This window comes from Vidua chalybeata, chromosome 2 (assembly GCF_026979565.1).
Source record: "Vidua chalybeata isolate OUT-0048 chromosome 2, bVidCha1 merged haplotype, whole genome shotgun sequence".
In the NCBI taxonomy this organism is placed as follows: Eukaryota; Metazoa; Chordata; class Aves; order Passeriformes; family Viduidae; genus Vidua; species Vidua chalybeata.
In genome coordinates, this window is record NC_071531.1 from 12,832,240 (window position 1) to 12,855,874 (window position 23,635).

Here is a 23,635-nt window from a genome sequence, read left to right on the forward strand (position 1 = left end):
AAAACTAGTCCAGCACTTCTCTTCTTGCCGCAGTCAAAAATGCATCACTATGAGGAGAGTGTAACCTCTGTGATCTTTACATCTAATAATTTTTTTCTTCGTTTCATTGCAAACTGAAATAGAATCATACCTGAATTACTCAGACTACAAGTTTAGAGGGTATAATGTGTTGAGTAGTCACATTTTTAGAAACCATTCTTGAAAATGTGTATGCACATTAAATGTCTGAAGAACATCTCTCTTAATGCTTCAATATATGCAAACTTCTGAAATTATTCTTCACAAGATCCTTTCAGGTTCGTACATTAGATCATGTCTTTTCTTTATGCAAATTAGTTATCACATCTGAAGTGCATTTTCAAATGGTTTGAAAGGTGACAGAGCACTAAGCTGTACTTAGCACAGAGGAGCAGCTCCAGGATGTGATACCACAAGAAATCACTGACCTAAGCAAATGCTGTGTGATGCAAAGATCAGTGTGCTAAATAGGTCCTTCCATTGGTGTGTAAAGGAAAGTGAAAGGAAATAGAGATGGGCTCCTGGGAGACCTTTCAGAAATCTGGAACTGTTTACAGCATAAGCATTCAGGAGGGGAATTGCTACAGGAAGGTCTATAAAATGTACCAAATGTTATTGAGTAGTGTATATCACAATAAATGTGAGGCATACCCAGATGTGTGTAGGGGAATCTTTTCCAACCAATTCAAAGCCAAAGTCAATTATTTATTTATTTAGATTTGTTGGTTTAATATGGCTACTAAACGAAGACAGTACTCAGAACTGGATTGGAACTCATGTCCCAAAAAACTCAGTGCACAAAGAGCTTGAGGTGGGTCAAGTTCATTCATCCCTAAATGAAGAGAAATACTTTAGTGTTAATTTATAAAGGAAAAAGATCTCCTGCTCATTTACACAAGGGCTCTATTGCATTGACTAACTGTCACAGTAATGAAATTGCTACAGTACATAAAAACAGCCCCTCTGAAGATGGTGAGTTATATTCCCACTCCTGGGTTATTTCTCAGTAGTAAAGGACCTGTGCCAGCATCCTTTTGTTACAGCCTGAGTTAAATATAACTGCAGAAGGGATCCCATAAGAAAGGCTGTGGAGGGGAAGCAAGTCTTACAGAGGTCTTAATCATGGGTGCTCCAAGTCAGGGGTGGATGCTGCTCCATTTTGCCGCCTTCTGCTGCCCTGTCCTTTGACCATTGGGAACAGAGGGATTTCCTGCCTCTGAAGTAACATGCAGTGCATCTTCTTCTGCAGCTTTCCTTGGAGCTACCCTCCTGACAAATGATAGTTCCTTTTTCCAGTCAACTTCTGCTATTGGCTCTGCAACATCCTGCGGGAAGAAGTGAAGTATTTTTAACAAACTTTCACAACAGCTACAAAGGACAGTCAGGAAACAGAAAATTATCATGATCATCTTGCTGCCCTGATTTAAACTCATTGCTACAAAGACAGAATCCTGCCAGCTATAAAGGGCTTTGATTTCATTTTTTTCATGCACTTATCTTGACCTCATTTTGTAAAGTGCCAAGTGGATTTGTTCATTCATAACCCATTTTGATGCAGTAGATGGCAGCAGGAGGTGGTTTTGGGGTGGAGGGGTTAGTTTTAGTACATTTGATTAGTATAATAGGACATAATGTTCCATTCTATCCTTTTCTACTTTCAATATTTTAATTCATTCTATGAGAAAAAAATCAATGGTAATCTGTCAAGGACTGCAATTACGTCTTAAATCAGGATGAAAAAAAGTGTGTGTGGATTTGTGAGCAAGGGGAATCATTTACATAATAACTCATGGTAATAATAACCCTCAGATATAGTCTTTGTACCCCATACTCTATCCCTTGGTTTTAATTTTAAGATGGCTGCTTCTTTCAGTGCAGTACACCTAAAAATATAGAAATTTTAATCCTGCATTTTTGGGCAGCTATCAGACAGCAAATGCTGGTACTACTTTGTGCTTAAAAATTTGCACTGCTATCATCTGCCATCTGGCAAGGTCTCCCAAAGAGAGGGTGGTTGAAATCCTCCAGAGAAAACCCATGCTTATGACTAATGGTGTTTTTTCTAGGCTTATGTTGTCTTCGTCAATTGGAACCATTAGTCTGTGGTGGATTCTGGTAATGAACACAAAAATTAGAGGGTTTGGGTTTTTTTCCTACCTGCTAATACTGTTATCCAAATATTAAACTTTTAGAGAGGCATAAATAAAAAACATATTTTAATATGAAAAATGCAAATGCTTCAAAATCAAATGTTTTACTTTAATAAGACAAAAATTTTATTTGTAAACCAAAATATGTTTTAAACTAGATTTTCTCTTTTTAAATTTGGCAACTGTATCAGGTGTCAAATGAGAAATTAAAAGTGAAAGTGAAATTTAGAATAATTTTTAAAATTTAGAGAAATCTAAAAAATTATGCATCAAGATCTACAAGTTCTAGATGCAACTAAAAATGAAAGTGTTTTATAGTTTTCCATTTTTGGAAAGGTCCCACCTAAAAGCTTTTTTTTGGTCTACCTTAAAAACAATTTATCTCACAAAGTTAAAAATTCTTTTTTTTCCCTCCTTTTTAGTATATAACATCCAATTTGACAGGAGAAAAATAAGAAATTAGATGTCGTTCATTCCTTTGCCTTTCCAAATACTGAAGACAGGATGGTCCTTGGTAGCCCTTTCAATGGTGGGAATGCATCCACTTGGAAAATAAGGGAAAGTATAAAGTTAGTGATTTATGCAAATGCTTTCCTTAAAATGAGAGCGCCTTATATCTCATAAGAATCACCACAATGGCTTTTTTTGTTTGCCTCAAAATTTCATCCTATTTTCTAAAGTCCTATTCAAGGGCCACCACATCCCTCAGCCTTCATCTTCATGCACGGTTGGACTCCATGAGCTCACAGACCTCTTCCAACACAACGATTCTATGGTTCTGCGATCCAAAGGACCATGTCTGGCTCATTCTGAACATGAGTGAAGAGAAAGTTCTTCCCAGTGCAGTGTCTTGGCATCAGAGGATGCCAAAAATAGTGCTTATAAAGCCCATTTGACCTGGAATAGCTGTTGTCTTTAAAGAAAAGACAACTAGAAATTATGGTCTTATGGCATAGTAGAAATTTTTCTTTTTCAGCTGGACAGACTATTTGCCTCTCTAACGTAAACTGGACTCTAGACTTCAGCCTAGATTTTGACAGGTAGCGTTATTTTATGGAACTTTCCACAGCTCTGCTGAAAAGGCTGCTCAATATTCTGAGTAACCAACCCTGCCTTCTGACAGCTCAAAAATTCACCACTTCAGTTTGTGTTAAAATAATTTTTGCAATGGTAATCATGAGCACTGAGGAAAATTAGTTTTATCATTAAATAATCACACCCTTGAGAGGCTGTGGGCACACAGCTGGTGCTCAGCTGGCTTCAAATAGCTGAAATGTAACTATTGCAGAGAAACCATACCTCTTGTCTTTGAGTATAAATTAAAACTAAAATAGTAACCATTTATTTTCAGATTTATTTTTGTATATGTGCAAAGCTACATGCCCATACTAACTAAACATGGAAGAAAGTAGTCTATATCGCTGTATTAATACATCATGTCAATAACACAAGAGCAGATTAACCTATGTCATTTAAATGTTTTGGGGTTTGCTTTTCTCTGTTTAGTGAGAAGAGAGGAAAACTGATGTCTGCAATATTCTTACAAACAAACAAACAAACAAAAACTGTGTGTCCTTTGTGTCAGGATTAGATGCCCAGCAGAGCACCACATGTCACACCCCACGCTTTGCACAGCAATGAAAGATTTAACTGCTGGCATCTGTACCTGAGACAACTCAGCAGTCCCAGAGCTCAGTCAAGAAAGGAAACTTCCCAGAGCAACTCCCTGCAGCCAGGATGGTGAGTGAGAAATGGCTGTGCCATAGAAGCTGTGCTGCCCCTCTGAAGCTCCATCACAGCTCTGGGAGAAGTAGGCCCCTTTCTCTGAACACTTCTGTGTCCTGCAAGAAACCTCCTCCTGTCTCTGTCCCCTGCAATATTTCTCCATTCACCAGGATCTTCCCAGCTATAGGGTCAGGTGTCCAGCCCTCGGGAGCAGAGGGCTCTGGAGATGTGCTGCTTGTCAGGCTAGAAAAGTCCATTCTGCCTCCTCAGGTGTAGGTAATGGGGCAGTCTCTTTCCACTGGAATCTGTACCCAACACAGTGCACACTTTGCTTCATGGACCCCCTGGTTTGTCCTGGGGAGCCCTGTTTATTACTGTGTTTAAAGAGAGACTACTGTGGGCCACCAGGGGTGGGTAACGATGAGGAGAAGGTGACTATTCTTAGCTTCATAGTAATTTTAGTTTCTTAAACTTAACTAAATTTTCAGGAAGGTTTACCCACCAGAATATACATTGAAAATGACCACTGGAAGTTCACATTCCAGAAGCAAATAGGCAATGGGAAAGTCCTGGTTAACAGTCCAAATGATCCACAGGATTTGTGCAGCTCTGCTGGCAGTCCTGTTCAGCCTGCTGAAGTTTATCTTTTCCAATATAGAACAAGCCAGTATTGTTAATAATATGCCTGTTCTGAAATTGCAACAAGACCACTGAGGGGAATTTGATTTATCAAGAGATAATCATCTGGAGGGGAATAAAGACACCTGTCTGCCCTCTGCTGTCAAAATTTAATATAATCAATATCCTCCCCCTACCTGACATAATGCTTACTTAGTAATTTAATTACCCAGATAATCTTCACACAGAGTTTATGTTTTTACCTCTAACTGGATGCCTAATAGAGCTTGCACTACTGTTTTTCATAAACACCCCAAAGCAGCACTCTCTTTGCACTGTAAAGATCCAGCAGAGGCACAGTGCCATGTATTGCTTAACTGTGGAAACATCTAAAATAGAGATTTTTGGAGTTCACTTGAGTTAACAAAATGAATTAAGCATTTAAATTTTAGCTTGCAAAATTATGTGTTGAATTTTAGTCTTTTACTTAAAGAAACCTCTGCCATAGTACAAAGGCCATAGGAGATGCAAATTTCTGAAGCTTCTCGCAAAAAGAACAATACCAGAGGAGGCAAAGAACCCAGATAAAGAGGCTCCTCTGTCTCCAAGCCTATCAAGACTGGCAGACATACTCAGATAAGCACCAAAAGACCAAAAGCGCACGCGCAAAGGAGAAAAGTCAAAAGTTCAATCATGAGGAAGACCACAGTCTTCAGCCTCAGAAGACCACCGAGAGACCCCCGCAGGACCACCACAGCAAACCATGCAGGCCCAGAAGGGTGTGGACCTATTTAGCATGAGAGGCAGGGCCAGGGGTTGAATATGCATGGAAAGGTTGTGTAATGTATTGCATATGGAACATCTTTGGAAATACAGGTGTGGCTCAGACTGAGGCTCAGGGCACAAGTTTTCAGAGAGCTATCTCACTTGTGCCAGGTGCCAACAATACATACCTACTTCATAACTACCCCAGGTTGTAGAGTCTTTTTATTTATTCTGCATATCGCTTCACATCCACCTCACCTCAAAATGGCTCTGATCAAGAAGCACTGCCTAGCTATTCATTTAGGTTGTGATCAGCAAGATATTTAGACTCATGCCCAATGTCCAAGCCTTTGAAAAGTCCTACAGATCCTCCCCTAGTGGGTTAATAAAGATTAACTCAGTGCTCCAGAGATACACTCAGAGCTCTCAACTGCTGAATTCGGACTTTGTTTTCTTAAGGTTCTGCCTTTTGGATGAGTAACGTTACAAGTTGTTGCTGGGTGAGGGTGTTTCTCTGGCTATTCATCAGTGAAATGAGGACCTGCAGGTGTTCCTTATGCCAGGGATATACATCTTAATGTCTTGTCATTGAAAATAATAAAAACAAAATCTCAATTGCAGCATTTAGATCCTGATCCTCTTATACTCTCATTTCTGCCAGTGTGTCAAAATCTGACCCTTTAAAAGGAACAAGTGTGTTAACAGAAAACAGTGTTGGACTGATGAACAAATCAATTGTATTCAAAAATTTCCCAAATCAACGTAAAAATTGCTTGCAAACTGATAATTTTTCCAGTCACATTTCTGGAACAACAAGTTTTTGCAGTGTAAATTGCTTATTTGCTTCCTCTGCTACATTAGAACATAAGCTGCTCTTTTTTTGCAGTGTCGTGGCCATTACCTTCAAACAAAAGACTGCTTTTGCACAATATCAATTTGTATGCTAATAATATTGCTTGCAATTGTACCTCTGCTAACACACAAGACCAGGTTATAGCCAATTCCCATTTCTTCTCTTCTAAGATACTTGAAGAGTGATAGTTTTAAAGATTATGGACTCTCTTCTCATTTCCTCTTCTCAGCATTACCAAAGTCTATTACCTAGCTGCTTCATCTCATATTAAAAACTGTTCAAAAACCTCAGAGACTCCTTGCACATACTCATGACTTTTGCATGAGCAAAAATTGTGTTTGCTTTAGGCAAACATATGTTTCCTGTTTATTAGTGCAAGCTTTTAGCACATTTGCTTCATCCTGAATAAAATGCTGACATACTTTTTTTACAGTTCAACCCATTAGCAACCCCAAGTGATGGGGCTTCTTTCTTTGGTTGAGGCAGGATAGCCCAGAAAATACCTTGGATGCTTTCATGGATAAACCATGGGAAGCTGTCCAAACTTTACTCTGGGTACAAGTATCCCAGCACTGTCCTGGAAATTGCAACACTATGTCTGTTCTCTACAGGAAGAATCTATTTCAGAAGATGAAGAGCTAATGAAAGGATCTGTTTAAATAGGAACTTGAATTATAATTCATTTGAACATGAGATGTAAAGCTGGAAGGTGTTGTGGAGCTAGAATTAACCTTTGGAGTAGGGTTTCTAACAGTGTAATACTAGCCAAAATTCACCTGCAGAATCTTAGAAAACAGTTATATAGAATAAAATTTTCTCAGGAAGGTCAAATTGTTCTTGTACAATGTTGTGACATTGTAGAAGCTTTGGACAGTGTTCACAATGACAGCCTATAAATTAGTAAGAACTCAAATTATCTTTTTTCTGGATTATATTCCTCAGTTTCTACAGCACCAGTGTTTCATGTGGAACTCCTTTGACTCTCTCTCATTTATCTGGCTTCACTTCTGTGGCAAAATCGTGCCCATTAGCCAAATTCCAGATTTAAAATATAAATGTACTTTCATAATAAAAAGTATTTTTATTTATATATATATATGTATATAATTGAAGATTTCTCCCTTTCTGATTTCCACCAAGTTGTTGAACACTGATCATTGACTTTGGCTGAATCTGCAGCTGTAAGATGCAAGAAACAGCCACACTGAGACACACAATGCTGAGGATCCAACATTCACAATACACTTGTTCGGCATCTTCTGCTTCAGAATATCTGTAACCCACGCTCACAGCCTGGATGGGTGTTAGTAGAAGGAGCACACAAGTCAGGCCATCTGGCCTGTTTTGTCTGAAAGGAACCTATTTCTCTGAACCTGCTCTTAAATGTGTGAACAAAACCACACTAAATAGATCAGATTTGTTTCAAAAGCACACTCCAGATCCAAGTTTAAATTATAATGTGGACAGTCTTTGCAACCAAGATGTGGCTGGGTTTGCGGAGCTGGGCAGAATTCTAATGCTGTCCTTCTCGTTTTCTAGCCAGCAGTAAGTCATACATACTCCATGTCTGCTCCACTTATTTCATTTATCAGCCCTCCACTCAGCACAGTCTGAGTGAAATTTTATTTACTTGCTGAAGGACTTAAACATTTGGTTTGGAAAAAAAAAGCATACTGCTACTAATCTATTACTTTATGAGGAGGAATGAGATGCAAAGGAACTAGTAACAGAAAGCACAGTTACGAATATACAGAAAAATTTAAAATGTATAATATTTACATAAATTCCACTGCTGAACAGGAAATAATAAACAACTCTCCTCTTCATAAAACTGACAAAAAATTTTGGATTCATTTCTTTCAAGTAAAGAAACTGACTGTAAATACATTTCAACTGGAAACTTTGCATTCTTATCTAACACACCCCTGAAAAGCGTAAAAATAAAAGTTTTAGTGATCAAAGCCAAACACAAATTCTCATCTTTAAAATTCCCCCCAAATCCATTTGTAGTTAGCTGAAAAAAATTAAAACAATAAAACAATTAAAACTTTTAAAAAAGAGCCTCTGGGAGTTTTGCAGCTGTAATCACATAAAAAAAGCTGTGATTAAGAAATTACATGTTTGAGGCTGAAAATGCAAATGCTTCATATTTGTCTGAATCATAACTTCAAATGACATTGCTGTGTTCTTGCTATTTTATGCAGTACTTATGTTACTGAGTCAGTTTTTCCTGTCTTTTTTCTTTCTCTAATTTTTAACAGCCTTTTATTTCCTGCTCTTGCTTTGTAAGGTAAAACTTTCATTGCTTTCTTCTGAAAGGAGACTGCAAGATGTTCTTAGTAATCAAGTGTAATGGGCCATGTTCTTTGAACACTTAGAGATGGAGCTAGCACAAAAAGAAATAAAAAACAATAGCAGAAAAGGCTGATCAGCCTCTGCCAAACAGTGTCTGAGTCAGCTGGGACCTGTAAAATACTCTCCAAAGCCACAATCAGCTATGTCCAAAGGAGGGCACACCAAGAACTAAAGCAAAGGGAGAACCTGCTTCCTCGGGTGGTCAAATATATTCAGATGAATCCTTTCATTTTCAGGAAATTGAAAGCAGAGTGAAACAACACAGTCAGAATTTTAACTTCTTTTCCCCTGCTTTTGTACCACAGTAGCAAAAATACATTCCCCAACTTATCCAGCCACCATGCTTGAAATCTAACCTCTAAGGTTTTGGCTCGTGTTTTAAGCACTGGATTCTTGACTCAGTAGGCCTCGAGATTCTCAGTGTCTATTTTCTTTGACGAAAGTGATCCTTGGTCCTAAAAGTGAAGGTTTGTTTAGGAAACTTACTGTACAAATTCTCGTAAACAGAGTGGAAAAAACAAAAGCAGTAACTGCTAAATGCAGTCCTGCTCTCTGCTGAGCAGCAGAGCTCTTCCCTGACTCTTTCTGTGCTTGCCACTCCTTCCACATGCACTCCAGGTGAGAGCCATGGAGATCTGGTCCTTGAAGTCACCAACAATTTTGTTGGTCCCTTGCTTCTGTCTTTCTGGAACAGAAATCTAACTCATATTCTTGTTCTGCACTTAACTTTTGGATACAAACTCACATTTCTGGGAGGACTTTTTGATGTAAGATATCTTTCAGGCTCTCGATTTATTTCTATCAAATGTTACAAAGCAATCTCAGTGTTTTGTCAACTGTAGATGGCACAAAACAAGCTCAGTAAAATATTGCTTTACTCAGGCATGATGAAAGACTGTGGTCCTCCACTTTTCCATTTACTGTCACAGACATCACATAAATGAGCAGTTAAAGGACATTCTGAGCAAGTCTGTCTTGGGACTTCAGATATCATAAAAATAACACAGACTTTTTTAAGCATGGCCTTTTTTGCTTAATAACTTTTTTTTCAATTTATAGATAATATACATGCCAAGTTTTAAAAAACAAGGCTGATATGAATTTTTATAGCAATATGTATTTATTTATACATACACCTGGTACTCTGCAAACATAGATAAGGAGTACTCTGCAAGCATACCATGAAATTGGTGGGGCTAAGTTTACATTCAGGATCTATTTTGAATGCTGTCAGGGAAGTTCTGTGCTTTGTGAGCACATTGGCAGGCAAAAGTTTTTGGTTTTTTTTTTTTTTTTAATTCTTATCACCTACAGCATTGATGTCTTTATTTTATTTCTCAGGGACATAAGTAGGAATTAAACCATGCTTCCTTGTTTTTTGTGTCAAATATGAAATTGTAACTCACATCAGGGCCTGGCAAGATCATGAAACAGATTCCCCTGGAAGCTGTGCTCAGGCACACAAAAATAAAGAGGTGATTGATGAAAGCAAACATGGCTTCACTAAGGACAAATCTTGCCTAAAAAAGTTGGTGACCCTGTATGACAGGGTCACAGCAGTGGTGGATGAGGGAAGAGTAACTGACATCATCCACCTGGACTTGTGCAAAGCATTTGACACTGTCCCACTCATCATCCTTGTCTCTAAACTGGAGAGACACGCTCTGATGGAGCACTGGGTGGAGCACTCAGTGGATGAAGAATGGACAGATGGTCACACCCAAAGATTTGTGACACTGATTTGATGTCCAAATAGAGACCAATGACACATGGTGTTCCCCAGAGGACAGTATTAGGACCAGCAATTTTTAACATTTTAGTCAGGGATTTGGTGAGTGGGACCAAGGGCACCTTCAGCAAGTTTGCCAATGACACCAAGCTGTGTGGTTTGGTTGACATGCTGGAGGGCAGGGATGCCAGCCAGAGGGACCGTGGCAGCCTGGAGAGGTGGCTCTGTGCAAACCTACTGAAGGCCATGTGGAAGGTCCTTCAGGAATGCAGGTCAGGGATCAGGCAGTGCAGCACAGCACTGGCTGCAGTTGCCTGTCAAGGCAAAAGATGCTCTTTGCAGGGTGTTGTGCTTGGAGCAGAGCTCCTTCCTTGGAGCATATCTCCCTGTGAACACAGTAAGGCTGCTGAGGGAACAGCACTGGCTTACTGGGGTGGGTCACCTGGGGTGGGTGACTCCCACACCTCTCCAGCTCTCCCAATTATAGCTGAATTCCTACAGTTCTTGCTAGCACATATTTCTCTGTGCACACCATCCCACTGGTAATCAGAATTAGAGAGCACATATTACCTACGGGATGGGAAGATGCACATGATTAGAAGTGCTGAGCACCTCTGTGTCCCATGTCTCCAGCACAGAGACTGCAGTGAGTGAAAGTTTTTAATAAGCTGGACCTGAAATATCATAATTTCTGGAATATCAAGCTTAAAACGAGTTTATTTGTTGGGGTTAGCAGCTGGAGGAACCTTTTACTCTGTCTCTCTCAAGTTCTCTCTTCTAGCCTTAAGCTTATTGTTGTAATACTGAAGGATCATGATTACAGTCTCTGACACAGCCTTAGCCTCTAATCACCACCTAAAAATGCTGTGTGGCTGAAGAGGTGCAGGGTCAGTACAGTAGGCACAGACCTCACTGAAAGAACAAGATAATACAGAACATATTGCTTTTATTATACCTCTTATTAACTTGACTCAGCCACCTCCAGCTCCTTTTCCAAGACAAAATTTCCCATAGTTACAGGTTCCTCAAGTAATGTCAACCAGATGGCAAATTGTGTAAATACATGTTGGTGATTGAAACTTGTGAAAATTGGTCCTCAATATGAAGACTTCACATCACAGGAAATTAAAAAAAAAAAAAAAATCCAGCCAAAGAATTCACAGAATCTGAATCTATTGGTTTCTTTCACTGAGTTTGTAGCTAATTAAGTGAATATAAGGCATACATAGGTCTTTGGTCTGAGGGCTAAAGAAATGTTCAATGTAGCTTTCTCTTTGAAAAATCATTTTAATCACTTTAATATTTAACACTGTATTTTTGAGGGCCATGTATGCTATGCAGTCAGCCTCAATGATAAAGAATGAAGGTCAAGAAAGTAACTTTCTTGCTAAATATCAAAAAGAACTATATTAAAAGAGAAAGGTGAGGGAGAAAAAAAAGGAGTTCATAACTCTGAAAAGAGAAGGAAAGAACAAGGCTAAAAAAGTAACAGACTTTTCCCTTTTTTTGCAACCTCTATGTGTGTGTGTCTCTGTGTGCATATATATCTACCAAAAGACTTGTGAGGGAGCCACTGACACTTTTGAGACCATGGGATGAGTCCAGTGACAGAGGGGACAGAAAGATAAAACACACCAAAAAAATTGCATTGAAATTATCCGAGAGGACTGGGATAGAAACCAGAAACAGACATAAATGACCTGAGAGAATGGATAAATATTGAAGAAAAATAGGATAATGTAAAAACAGGTTAGCATCAAATTAATTTGAAAATGTTTCAGAAGTAGAAAGGAGTTATTCCAGACCTCTCAAATCAATGGAAAAGTGATGGAGGCTCAGAGAAAGGAGAGAGAGAAAAATATTTAGAAATCATTCAGTCTCAGGAGATTTTCTCAGGTCATTCTGCTGAATATTTTGTTCTGTCTTACAGGTTAATGTTTTTTTGTTGGAGTTTTTTTTTTTCCCAAAAGTCTCTGTGCTGTTCTCTTTTCTGTTACAAACCTAAGCAAAGTTGTCTGACAGCAAGGCCTTCCCAGTGGATAGCAGACAGGAGGGCTGTGTGTACATGACGATGCAAATCTTGTACAGAACTGTGCTGTACAGCCCTTCCTCTGCACAGATGTGCAGGACACAGCACCAAAAGAAAGAGTAAATGCTAACCTTCCTTTCAGAAGGCCTTCGTGTCTATTGTCACCTGCAGTTTTATTAATGAGTGTAACTGGCTGTATTCAAACACAATGCTGTAAAATTTAATTGGGCAAACATAGTGAACGTTAGCTGGAGCTGTTTCCAGTCATGTATAATTACATGAAGCTCATACTTCAATAATTAGTGTGGCAAAATGAAATTATTTTGCAATTAGAGAAGCTCTCATTTCACCTTTCCTGTCATGGATCCTCATTTAATTTAGATTTTTATTTACTGACAGTCCCACTCCATTAGATAAGGCATTCCCTCAACCCACCAGGATATTTAAATAGAGGCAATATATCTGAGAAGACCTAAGAAAATGTGGTTTGTGCTGGGAATTTTGGCTCCAGTTTTTCTAATCGGTAGAAGAGCCAAGTGATAGAAGCAGCTGCCATTGGTGAAAAGCAGAATCCTTCTAAAGGCTGTCAAGGCCCACAGCACTCCCTGGCACTCACCAAGCTCTCGTCAGAATTTACTGCCTCCTTCTCACACCACAGCCAGGAACTCCTTACTCCATTTTTCCAGGGATTTAGGTGACGACATAGGATAGTAGCTAACACTTCCTCAGACACCAGGAGCAGATACCTGCTGTATCATACTGAAAGACATGGAAATTTTGCTCTCTGCAGCTGCCCTGCGAGTCTCCCATTCGGTGGTCATTGGCTCCCTCTGGCTGAGCAGGAGCACACGGTGACTGTGGCACAGGCTGACACAGCTACAACCACGGGTCCCTCCTCACCCCAGCTCTCAGGAGCATCTTCATCACCAGCATCCCTTCCACTGCCAGCATGTCACCACACTCAGTGATATGCTCCTGCCTTCCCAGCACTGCCACTGCTCTTCTGCCAGACTGGGAATTCTTTCCTAGACCTCTCTGACATTTCCAACCAGTATCTATTTTCCTGACCTATCTCTACAAAGCAACACAAGATAAATAACTGTTATATTTCATGCCAGCTAACATTTAACATTCTTCTTTCCTTCTCCAAGACATTAAACATAGAATTAGGAAGTCCAAATAACACTTGAAATATTTCCCAAGCAGGAGTGGAATTAGAACTTTGGAAATGGGATAAGACTATGCTCAGAATTTCTGAAAAAATAAAGATACTTAAAATCACAGAAACACTAAGTGATTTACTGCTCAATAGCCTAAAATCATTCTGGAAACACAGAAGGATAGTTGGTTTTATTTTATTTTATCTGTCCATCTATAAAAACTTCAGTGGACAAGCCTGGATGACATCAGCTGTTTATACGTAAAATCTTCCCTCCAAACTTGCACTACTCAAACCATGGAAATCAGCAACAGAGAAGGCAATATTCCTTCATTCCTCTGATCATAGAGCTCCATTTAAAAATCTCTTGGTAGTGAGTGAGCCAAATTAAAAACATTTACTCTCCTAGTACTCCCCTCAATCTTTATTGCTAAGAGGAATGATAAAGCATATAGAGATTTGGAGCTGTTTTTTTGATTGCTAAGAGAGTTAATATCATCATCGCATACATAAGGCCCTTCAATCAGACAGACACCAATTTGTAATTTCAACTCTTCATGAACTTTTTGAAATGAGAAGGGATTACCACTGCATTGAGGGTGCCTGCAACAGGAGATTTAGGGAAACAATGCTGCCAGATCTGGCAAAGGCATTTTGCTGAAGGAGAGCACAATGAAGAAGGAATAATCTCATCACCACAAATGTCTGTATTGGATGTATTCTCAGTGGATAATATGTGATTAATACGCATAATTTCCTTATTTCAGACAGTAGTATTTCATGGATAGTGACTGCACATCAATAGAGGCCAATAAAACATTATTATAGACAGTCCATCATCCCAGAAGGCATTAAAAACTGATAAAGCACTAATTGAAAGGTCTGTTTGTTATGAATTTGTACAACACTTACAAATGAAACCTTGAAATAAAGCATGACTTCCATCACAGGATGTTAATCACCATCAGAGTTAAGATCCAACAGAGATCTTCATGGCTCATAGTGCTTTGGTATTTTTATCTGCTGAAAGTCCTGAGTTTAATTTTAGTCTTGTCACAGAAAAGATACTACCAGTCACTATTGCATGTTCATGGTGAATAAATCATATTATGCCTGGCAGAACTTCTGTAATTTCTTTACCGTAGCGTTTAATACTGAATATAAAACACAGTTCTGTTGAGCTATCAAGTAGGACTTAATAGAACATTACTTCCTTTATTGAAAATTATTTATTTTGCTAATTGCTTTTCATTAAATTTTTATTACCAGTAAGGGAACACTACACTTTTCTAATAAAACAAAAGAAATCTTATTTTCCTGTCTTACTTTTTACTACTGTTTGGATCAATTCAAACAAGTCCCCTTTTCCTCTAACAAAGTTGAATTTGCATCTCCAAAACCAGTTATATAATGAGCCAATGAATAAACTGATGCAAGTCATGAGCAGATCAATGAGATTCTGATTCACAAAAAGTGCCAAAGTAAAATCAAGAAGAAAAAAGCTTTTTTTGTGATGTACAAGTTTGTACAAGTTTGCTGCAATATTTCTGAAGTCAGGAAGCAATTGTTAATCAGCAGGCCAAGAACAGTTTTCAAAAATTGCTGTGCTCCAGCAACAATACTCCATTTCCTCCTATATTGGTCATGTCTCTGTTGCTGATATTACAAGATGGATTTTTTCATTTCAGTGCTTCATACAAGGAAGCACTTGGTGTATGGCTATACTAAAGGGCACTGAACAGAAAACTAACTGGCATCATTAGCAAGCAGGGCTAGCAGAAAATGTTTAGACCTAAATTACATTTGCAATTTGTCCAGTGTACCCTTGAATCTTCAGAACTGCATATATTGTTGTGAATTGTGAGAAAGTGACAGGCTACAGAAACTGGTATTCAGCCAGCCAGCTTTAAGACATGGGGTTTAGAAATTCTCAGCTACAGAGAAGTAGCTGAGGAGAAGTATGAGGAAAGGTAACACACTAACAGATCCACAGAAGACATGCATTCCCAATGAGGTAAGTCATGGCTGGGGCAAGTCATGGCCAGAAGTAGGAGTAGGTCTCACTCTTATCAAGTGATGAGAACTGGGATTTTCAGTCTTGCTGCCTGGAGTGTGTAGGCTTTATTGTGACACTAGCTGTGGGAAATAGGCAAGGACAGCCTGTTCTGTGGGACCACACTTGGGCATCCTTCCTCTGAGCAACAGACAACCTCCTTTAACTTTTTCTTCTCTCATTTTTAGCTTCTGTAAAGAAGGCCCAATTCCAGCTGCTAGATGGAGAGCTGGTTTTGCTCCCACTGCTCTTCACCTGAGTCTTCAGGACATATGCATGTATTTTGGCAGAATTGTACTCCAGTTCACTTGTCCTCAGAAGGAAAAATGTCCATTTACACCATTCCACCTTCTGAGATTCAATTGCAAAAGTCCATACGTCAGGAATGTTCTTCTCCAGCATGGGCATTTCTGCATGTGCTACCCATGATTGCCAACCACAAGGTTTTCAAGAGAACCTCTCTGTGCCTGAAGGGGTGATAGAAAAGACAAGTTTCTCTGGGAACTTCTGTGTGTTATAAATGTGTAAATCCCAATCTAGCAGGCAGAAATCTTTCAGTGAGTTTGTGAATGATCATGGTACTATGTGTGGCTTTTCTCTGAATCTGTTTGTGATTCACACCAAAACTGAAGTCTCTGAATTCATTGGACTTTGCTCTAAGACAGCCTTCATTAATTAAGCAGCTAATGTGATTGTGCTACATGCTAAAGGTAGACAAGAAAAGTATGTTTTAACAATTAGACTTGTCTGCTCTTCAAACAGAATTATCTCTGAAGGGGATTTACAAGTGAATTTGATTGCTTTCTATGTAAAATCAATAACCACAATCTAGTGCCTAATAGGCTTTCTGAAGTCTCTACTTCTTCTCTCTTTGAGAGTACAAGCAGGGGGATTTTTCCCCTGTAATTGTATGGTAGTAGCTTGCTAGCTTCACAATCCAGTTATTTTTTTGCAATTTCTAATTCATTTGGCTCAAATTGGAGATAGAGATGTCATTAAGATTGAGGGAACATTTCTTAAGAGCTAGATAAACAATTGCAGACTGATGAATAATTTCTAAGAAAAGTAAATAAACTGTGTTGTGAGAAAGAGATTGTTTCTTTCATTTCTATTCACATTAACAATTTAAAGTTTGCAAGTGATTAATGTTCCAGGAGATTAGTGAAAGCTCAGTAGTGTTCAGCAGTCTGTGGGTAAGTGCATTTTGATTTCTTTCTATGGTAGAAAATGTGTTTGTGAGAACATTCAGCAGTTCATTGTACATTTATACACTTACTACAGTTCTCACCAACTGTGCTCATAACTCTTATTCTCTTTGTCATTTGGGTTTATGGTTCCTTTTTTACCATTTCCTCTTTTATGATGTTTTAGATGTGGCTTCTCAGGTGCATAAATATCTTAAAAGTAAATAGTAAAAATATGCCTTAATATGTAATATGTAACAATTGCCTTGAACTGTCAGAGCAATTACACTTTAATGTGCTTTACACCTGTGGGTTTTTAACAACAAACTTAGCTGAATACATTATCAATGAAAAGTCTGCTAGCATGTTTTAAACTGTTCTCTATTATGGTTTCTATTATAGCTCAGTGTACTCTAACTAGTCTAACCATTCAGGTGGATGTTGCTAGTTTGAATGTGAATTCTCCTAATACATCATAATTATAGAAGCACTAAATAATGTTTTGATCACCTACAGTGAACATAATATATAGTATTCCTGATTTCTTGTTTCTTACATATTTAGTCACAATATATAATTATATTGAACAAAATAGATGCACATCTATTTCTGTTTATTGTATTTTAACTGAAAACTTCTAAGAGGACTGTGTTTGAACACTGCATGCAATGGCATAGCTAGAGTAAGGCAACTTTTTCTAATGGCAGTGGTAGTAAAATGTTATTAAACCATAAGCAGTGTTAAGAGCATGAAAAGACAGCTGGATCAAAAGTTAATGTTTTTTTTTTTGCATTATTCTAGTAGTATCCCAGTTTCCAAGATTTTCACATGCACAATACCCTGTTTCAGAACATTTATCTTCAGTGTAGTGTCCCTTGAATAAAAATGTATTATTTATTAAAACCACTTTTCCCAATAATATATCCCACAGGGTTAATATTACTAACAGGTTGTAATTCTAGCTGATTTTCCTACAGGGTTCCATTTCAGAAAACCAGTCACACTTACCATGTGAGTAATTTTGAGCAAAATTTTCCCTACTGAAGCCTCATTCTTATGGTTTGAATCATTCTCCGAGGTGAACAAATTCAGTACTCTTTATCACAAAAAGCCTGATACAATCCCTTTTGTAACTTCTGAAAACTTCCATAGAGGAAATTTGAATTGATTTCTTTTTAAATTTTTAATTAAATACTGTAACACCAGGCCTCCTGAATATTACACACCGCTGTGCCAACTTGATTCCTTTATCTGTTTCCTCCTATTTTTCCTACATCAACATGAAAGTCCATTTATATATTTAAATGGATATAAACCAGTGTATTTTTTAGAATCAAATGACAGTGTTTACTTGAACTGATGTCACTTTCATTTTTCACATACATCTTTCCTTATCCCTAACTATGTTAAGAATATATTTCCATTCACATTTTTAGTATCCTGTATTTGAATGTAACAAATTTACTCTTTCTCACAACTTTTTAAATTAAGAAAACAATCTTGTTTGATCCCTTACTCATTTTCTCCATGCTTTATAAAGCTTTGCTCATCATAAAGAATTTCAAAATCCTATGCTGCACCATGGAGCAGATTTTATGTGTTTCTTGTCTTTTATTTTAAACAATTCCTTTCTTATCTAATCAGCACTTATTCTCATAGAAAATGTCCTTTCATGAAAAAAAAATCAAATTTGAACAATTTTGGGGATGATTTTTCTTTCTAGGAAGATGTGTATATATGTACAAATATACATATGTATGTGTCTTTGTGTTCATCTGTGTGTGTGTGTGTGTATGCATATGCACATAAAATACCTCAACTCAATCAGTTTCTAAACTTTTCTTTGTATAAGGTACTTTGTTTCAGGACTATTCAGGTAAATATGATCACAGAAACACAGAATAAACTGAGTTGAAAAGGACCCAGCAGATCATAAAATGCAAATCCCAGCCATGCACAAGACCATCCCCAAGAGTCTTCGTGTGCCCAAGAGCATTGTCCAAACACTTCTCACCTCTGTCAGGCTTGGTGCTGTGACCACTTCCCTGGGGAGCCTGTTCTAATGCCCAACCACCCTCTGGATGTTTAACTTGGGGATAGAAATTTTAGATTAAAAATTAACTCCTGTCCCAGTGTTGAAATTCCATGAGGGAATCTGGAATGGCCTATGACCACAGAGAAAGGCAGACTCTCTGCATATATGGTGAGTGGTAACGCTCCATATTATGGATGAATTTGCATATTATTCCATTTAGCTGAAATCACGTTGGGCTAAGGAAACAACATCCTTTTGGCATAAACAAAGACTCCTTGAAGAGATTGCCAAGCCTCAAGTGCTTCAACTGAGATCCAAGTAAAGATTCTTTAACTGAAGCATCAGCAGTAAATTTTTAAATGTAGCTGAGCAGCCAGAGATAGGAGTCTACAGTTCTAAAAATGTTTTACAGCTCTTGAAATAGTCTTTAAAAGTGTATATAACTATGACTTCATATATAAATACATGTGAATCTCTTACTGACAAATATAATTTCTGAAGTCAAAAGTTTTTTTTCATGAAGACATGAAGTGGGTTTGCTTCACCTGCACTTGTCATAGGAGAGATTTGACTACCAGAATATCAAATGGAAAGTCAGGCAGACCTGTTCAGAGCTGATTTAAAATACATACAATTAAATGGAAATCAAGAAGGCTTGAAGAGATGTAGAGGTGGGTTAAACCTGACCCTGAGAACTGAGCAATAGTAGCTATTAAGACAGCATTGGTGCTCAGAAGCAGCAAAGTCAGCAGATAAAATATGTGGAGTTAAACATTTGGTCTGATATCTTTTTAAGCAATAAGTAAAAATAACTTTCCTTTTTTTGTGTATAAAAATAGGTTTTTTTTCTTTAATTGATTTTCTAAGAGTATGATCTGCAAGACTTCAAACTGAATCAAAGAAAAAGTATGTTTATATTAATATGGATAAAGATAGAGATAATGTGGCAGATACAGATGATGTGTTAGAAAGATAGAGAGAGGTTTAGGGATAGATAGAGGTAAAACCCTAATATAATATGCCACCACCAGCAGAGGCAAAGAAATACTTATCCCCCTCCTAATGATCAGATCACAGTATGTTCAGTTTTGGTCCCTGCTATACAAAAAAAGATGTGGACACAGCAGAGAGAGTCCAGGGAAAGGCCACAAAGACAACCAAAGGACAGGAAATGTTGTATGAGCAGAGGCTGAGAGACCTGGGTTTGCTCAGCCCTGAGAAAAGAAAGCCTAAGGGAAATCTTGTCACCATGCTCCAATACTTACAGGGTGGCCACAGGCGGAAACTTCCTCCTTTACACAGAGTCCCAGGGAAAAGGCAAAGGGTAATGGGTACCAGTCACTCCTGGGGTGATTTCTACTGGACATAACATGAAAAATTTTCCCAGTGAAAACAACCAGCCATTGGAATAATCTCCCCGAGGAAGCGGAGGATTCCCCAACACTGGATTCTTTTACAATTCAGTTAGATAGGGTGCCTACCCATCTTTCCAGACCATTCTTTTACTGAGAAATGTTGGACCAGAGGATCCTTGAGGCATTTTCCAGCTTGGTACTCTGATTCCACAATTCTATGATACATTTGTCCCAAGAAGCACTAAGATTAAGAGAGAGAAGCCCAGCATGATGCCACACAAAGGCATAAGACTGGATTATTTTATGCTTCCACAATGGGAAAGACCAAATTCTGCTTCCCCAATGAAATTGCTTCCTCATTAGCACTATAGGTCAGACTGTGAGCCAATTTCTGTTTTTTACATGTGGGGAACAACTGAAAAGAAATAAGTACTTTATTATTCACTGCATTACAGTGAATGTTTTTCTTTTCCCTACTTTGTGAATAATTCTCATTAGAGATGAACAAGGGAGAGCCACGTATTTTGAACTAAATAAAAAGTGGCACTGTCTTTTGTGCAATTAATGATTGAACGCAAGGAAGAAAAAAAAAAAAGAGTAAAAAGAATTGAAAGAAAGTCAGGTATAGAGTGCCCTCTTTTGGGCAAAAGGGGGCAAGGACCTGAAAGAAGCCAAAGATGTTTTCTTAAATATTGCAGTCAGAATTTCACAGAACCTTGAAGGCAAATTCATGCTTTATTCATCTAAAAGCTAAAATGCTGACTACGATGAGCACCCCAGTTAGTTAGAGATCAGCTACTCACCAAATATCATCTTGTAAATTCAAACACAGTCATGCTACAGTACAGGAGGGGAATTATAAAAACAAGACCTGAGCAAGCACTGCAAAAATGAGAGAAAGGAAGGTCAGCAAAAGCAGAAGTAAAGCAACTGCCCTCAGCAGAGAACAGAATAACACAATGCCTTGGAGGTGTTAAAGAATTTTGTACTTAGATATATGCCACTATAACCTGTAAACACTTTTTCAAAGGTTTTAAACTTCAACATTACCAATTAGTTTGAGCTCTCCAGGATCTTGTCAAGCTTAAAGAGAGGAGTTATGTTTCATTGGTTGTGAAGACTGTCAAGGAAAGATTAAGCACTATGATCAAGATATTTGTCAAGGCAGCTGTCACATGTCCAATCCTTCTTCTGTCAGGATTAATTGAGAAAAGGTAGTCATTCCTCCCCATGGAGAGCTGAGCAAAAGTTGTGGAGACTCACAGCTGCCATGAGCTTATTTCCATGCACTCTGTTCCTGGTCAGTGGCTCGTGAGATAAGAAAAAGTTTCATTTTCTTGGTACCACATGGGTCTATCCCAGCATCCACGTGCTCCAGCAGGATGGGCTTTAAATAATTGCTTCTAATGGCATGGGTTCAGAAAGAGATATGTGTTACTAAAATACAGCACTAGCACTACTGTAAGACATTTGCTGCACTTGAAAGCTGTCCTTTTAACACTGGGTTTTTAACATGACTGATGAGTGAGGAAACAAAATAAACAGTTGAATAAACATAATACAGAATGAATATGTTAGAGTAAAATAGATCATGTTGGATTCAGAACCCTGATAGAGGTAAGGCTGCTCCATGTCCCATGGCTCAATTTAAAGTGAAGCTGAAGATGTATTCCCAGCAGGGACATGCACACACTGAACACACACACCCCACATACATACCTACATGCACAATTATATACACATAAATATATCCATATATACCTGTGTGTTTCTGTGTGTCAGTGGCTGGTTTCAGACAGTATGACAAGTAGCTATCCCTTGATCTCAGCTTCCTCAGCTACTGGAACCTGGACATAAAAAACCCCAAAGCTGTGATCCCACTCCAGTTCCTAGTGCAAATCACCATGCACACATATACAAACACATACATAAACACAAACACAAAGAGCTGGCACTTCCCAGGTCCCAGTAGCCATTCTCCAGCTTTTAGAGATACACAGGCACTCTTGCACTCATAGTTGGCCCTTAGAGACCCCCTTGCTCCCAGGCCTCTTCACCTGCTCACCAACTTGGTCTTCATTACTGGTGACACACCACACTCATACAGCCAGGGCACCAGGGACACAGAGCTGCTCCAGGCCATGGTCTGACTGCAGTCACTGCACTCACACCCCCATGCATGTACACAGCTTTGTACACACATATATGCACAGAACAAAGGGTCACTGACCCAGTTAGAAAGCAATTTAACGAGAAGACAGGACTGACTGCTGACCAGGCATGGGGTGTGGCCAGACATACAGGCTGACCAGCCCACAATTTACATACAGCAAGCCCTTTTTTGTTGCATAACCCTCAAATTTCCCATTTTGTTCCTCCCTGAATCATCTAAACATTTCCCTTTTTCTACCTTTGATTCCTCCCCCCAAATCTTGTGAGATGCCAAATTGCCTTTCCCCTGCATCACACTAGGGGTCTTGCCCCTGGGCAGTAGCCTTCTTAGTCCAAAAGGTGATTCAGAGCCCTGCTCCCATGGTAACAGACTTCACACCTGGACACTGGGGCTGAGCTTTGCTGGGGCAGCCCTGGGAGAGGCCCAGACAGGTGGTGGTCCCTAAGGAATCCTCAGTTCAGGTCCACTCCTACCTGCCACTGTGCCCCTGTGCTCCTCTGGGTTTGTGCAAGTGGGCCTAAGGTGGGCTGATGGCTCCTGGGCTGAGCCTGGCAGCAGCTGGGCAGGGCAGGGTGCTATCTGGGCTCCCCACACTGCTTTTCTCTCTAAACCTTTATCACATCCCTGACAGCACACAGATATGCTGCTCTTCAGAAACTGCAGCTGCTATTTTAGATAGCACTAGCACTGAAGCCAGTGAAGTATTTGAGTGTGGACAGTTCCTTATGTGAATCCTGGCAGGGACCAAAAAATATCCTCTTACTGCTTCCAAACTCAGAATGGGACTAGACACAGTAAAACCAGTTAACAAGAAGGCAGAGACTTGTCTGAGTCCTTGCTATATCCTCAAAAATCTCTTTCTATGTCTTTTCCTCTACAGCTCTCTGTCCCTCTCCCAGTCCTCCACAGAGCTGTCACCAAGTATTGACAGCGTACAAAGTCACCAGTTTGCCAGGTGCCTGGGGCACACTGGCTCACCACCACCCAGTACAGAGCACCAGCACCTGTCCACCAGGTTCAGAGCACCATGTTAAGACAGCTCCAGTTTTGCCCCAGTGGAATAAGTAAACATGAAAGGCTGAGTAGCCTGGCTTAGCCTGCACTTAGCATGACTCATGTCTTGATTTACGCATGTGAGACATATGGGATGAAATGGGAAAATGCATCTGACAAAAAAGGGGCTGTTTCTCTTGCTCCACTCTGATTGACAGCCTGATCATTCCTCATTCAAAAAGGTGGCACTGAAACATTAAAATGCCACCTGCAGTATAACAAATGTATTTATGTGATCTCCTCTGACAAGCAAGTTTGTGCAGACTCATTCGCACCGAGCCAGCTCCTTCACTCTCTAAAGTGATTAGGAGTCAATAGACTTTAAGTGCTCATTCCTGGTAGTAGCTGTTCTGCATAATAATCTACTGCAGAAGAAAAAAA

At 39.1% G+C, this 23,635-nt stretch overlaps 1 long non-coding RNA gene across 1 annotated transcript; it reads right to left on the bottom strand.

Moving 5' to 3' along the window:
* Positions 1–770: 770 nt before the first annotated feature.
* On the bottom strand, positions 771–22,755 carry LOC128784105 (uncharacterized). The gene is made up of 3 exons (XR_008429363.1): positions 22,675–22,755; positions 21,790–21,875; positions 771–1,343 (listed from the first exon to the last, which is right to left on the bottom strand). It is a non-coding gene; the product is annotated as an uncharacterized LOC128784105 (long non-coding RNA).
* Between the last annotated feature and the right edge of the window lie 880 nt (positions 22,756–23,635).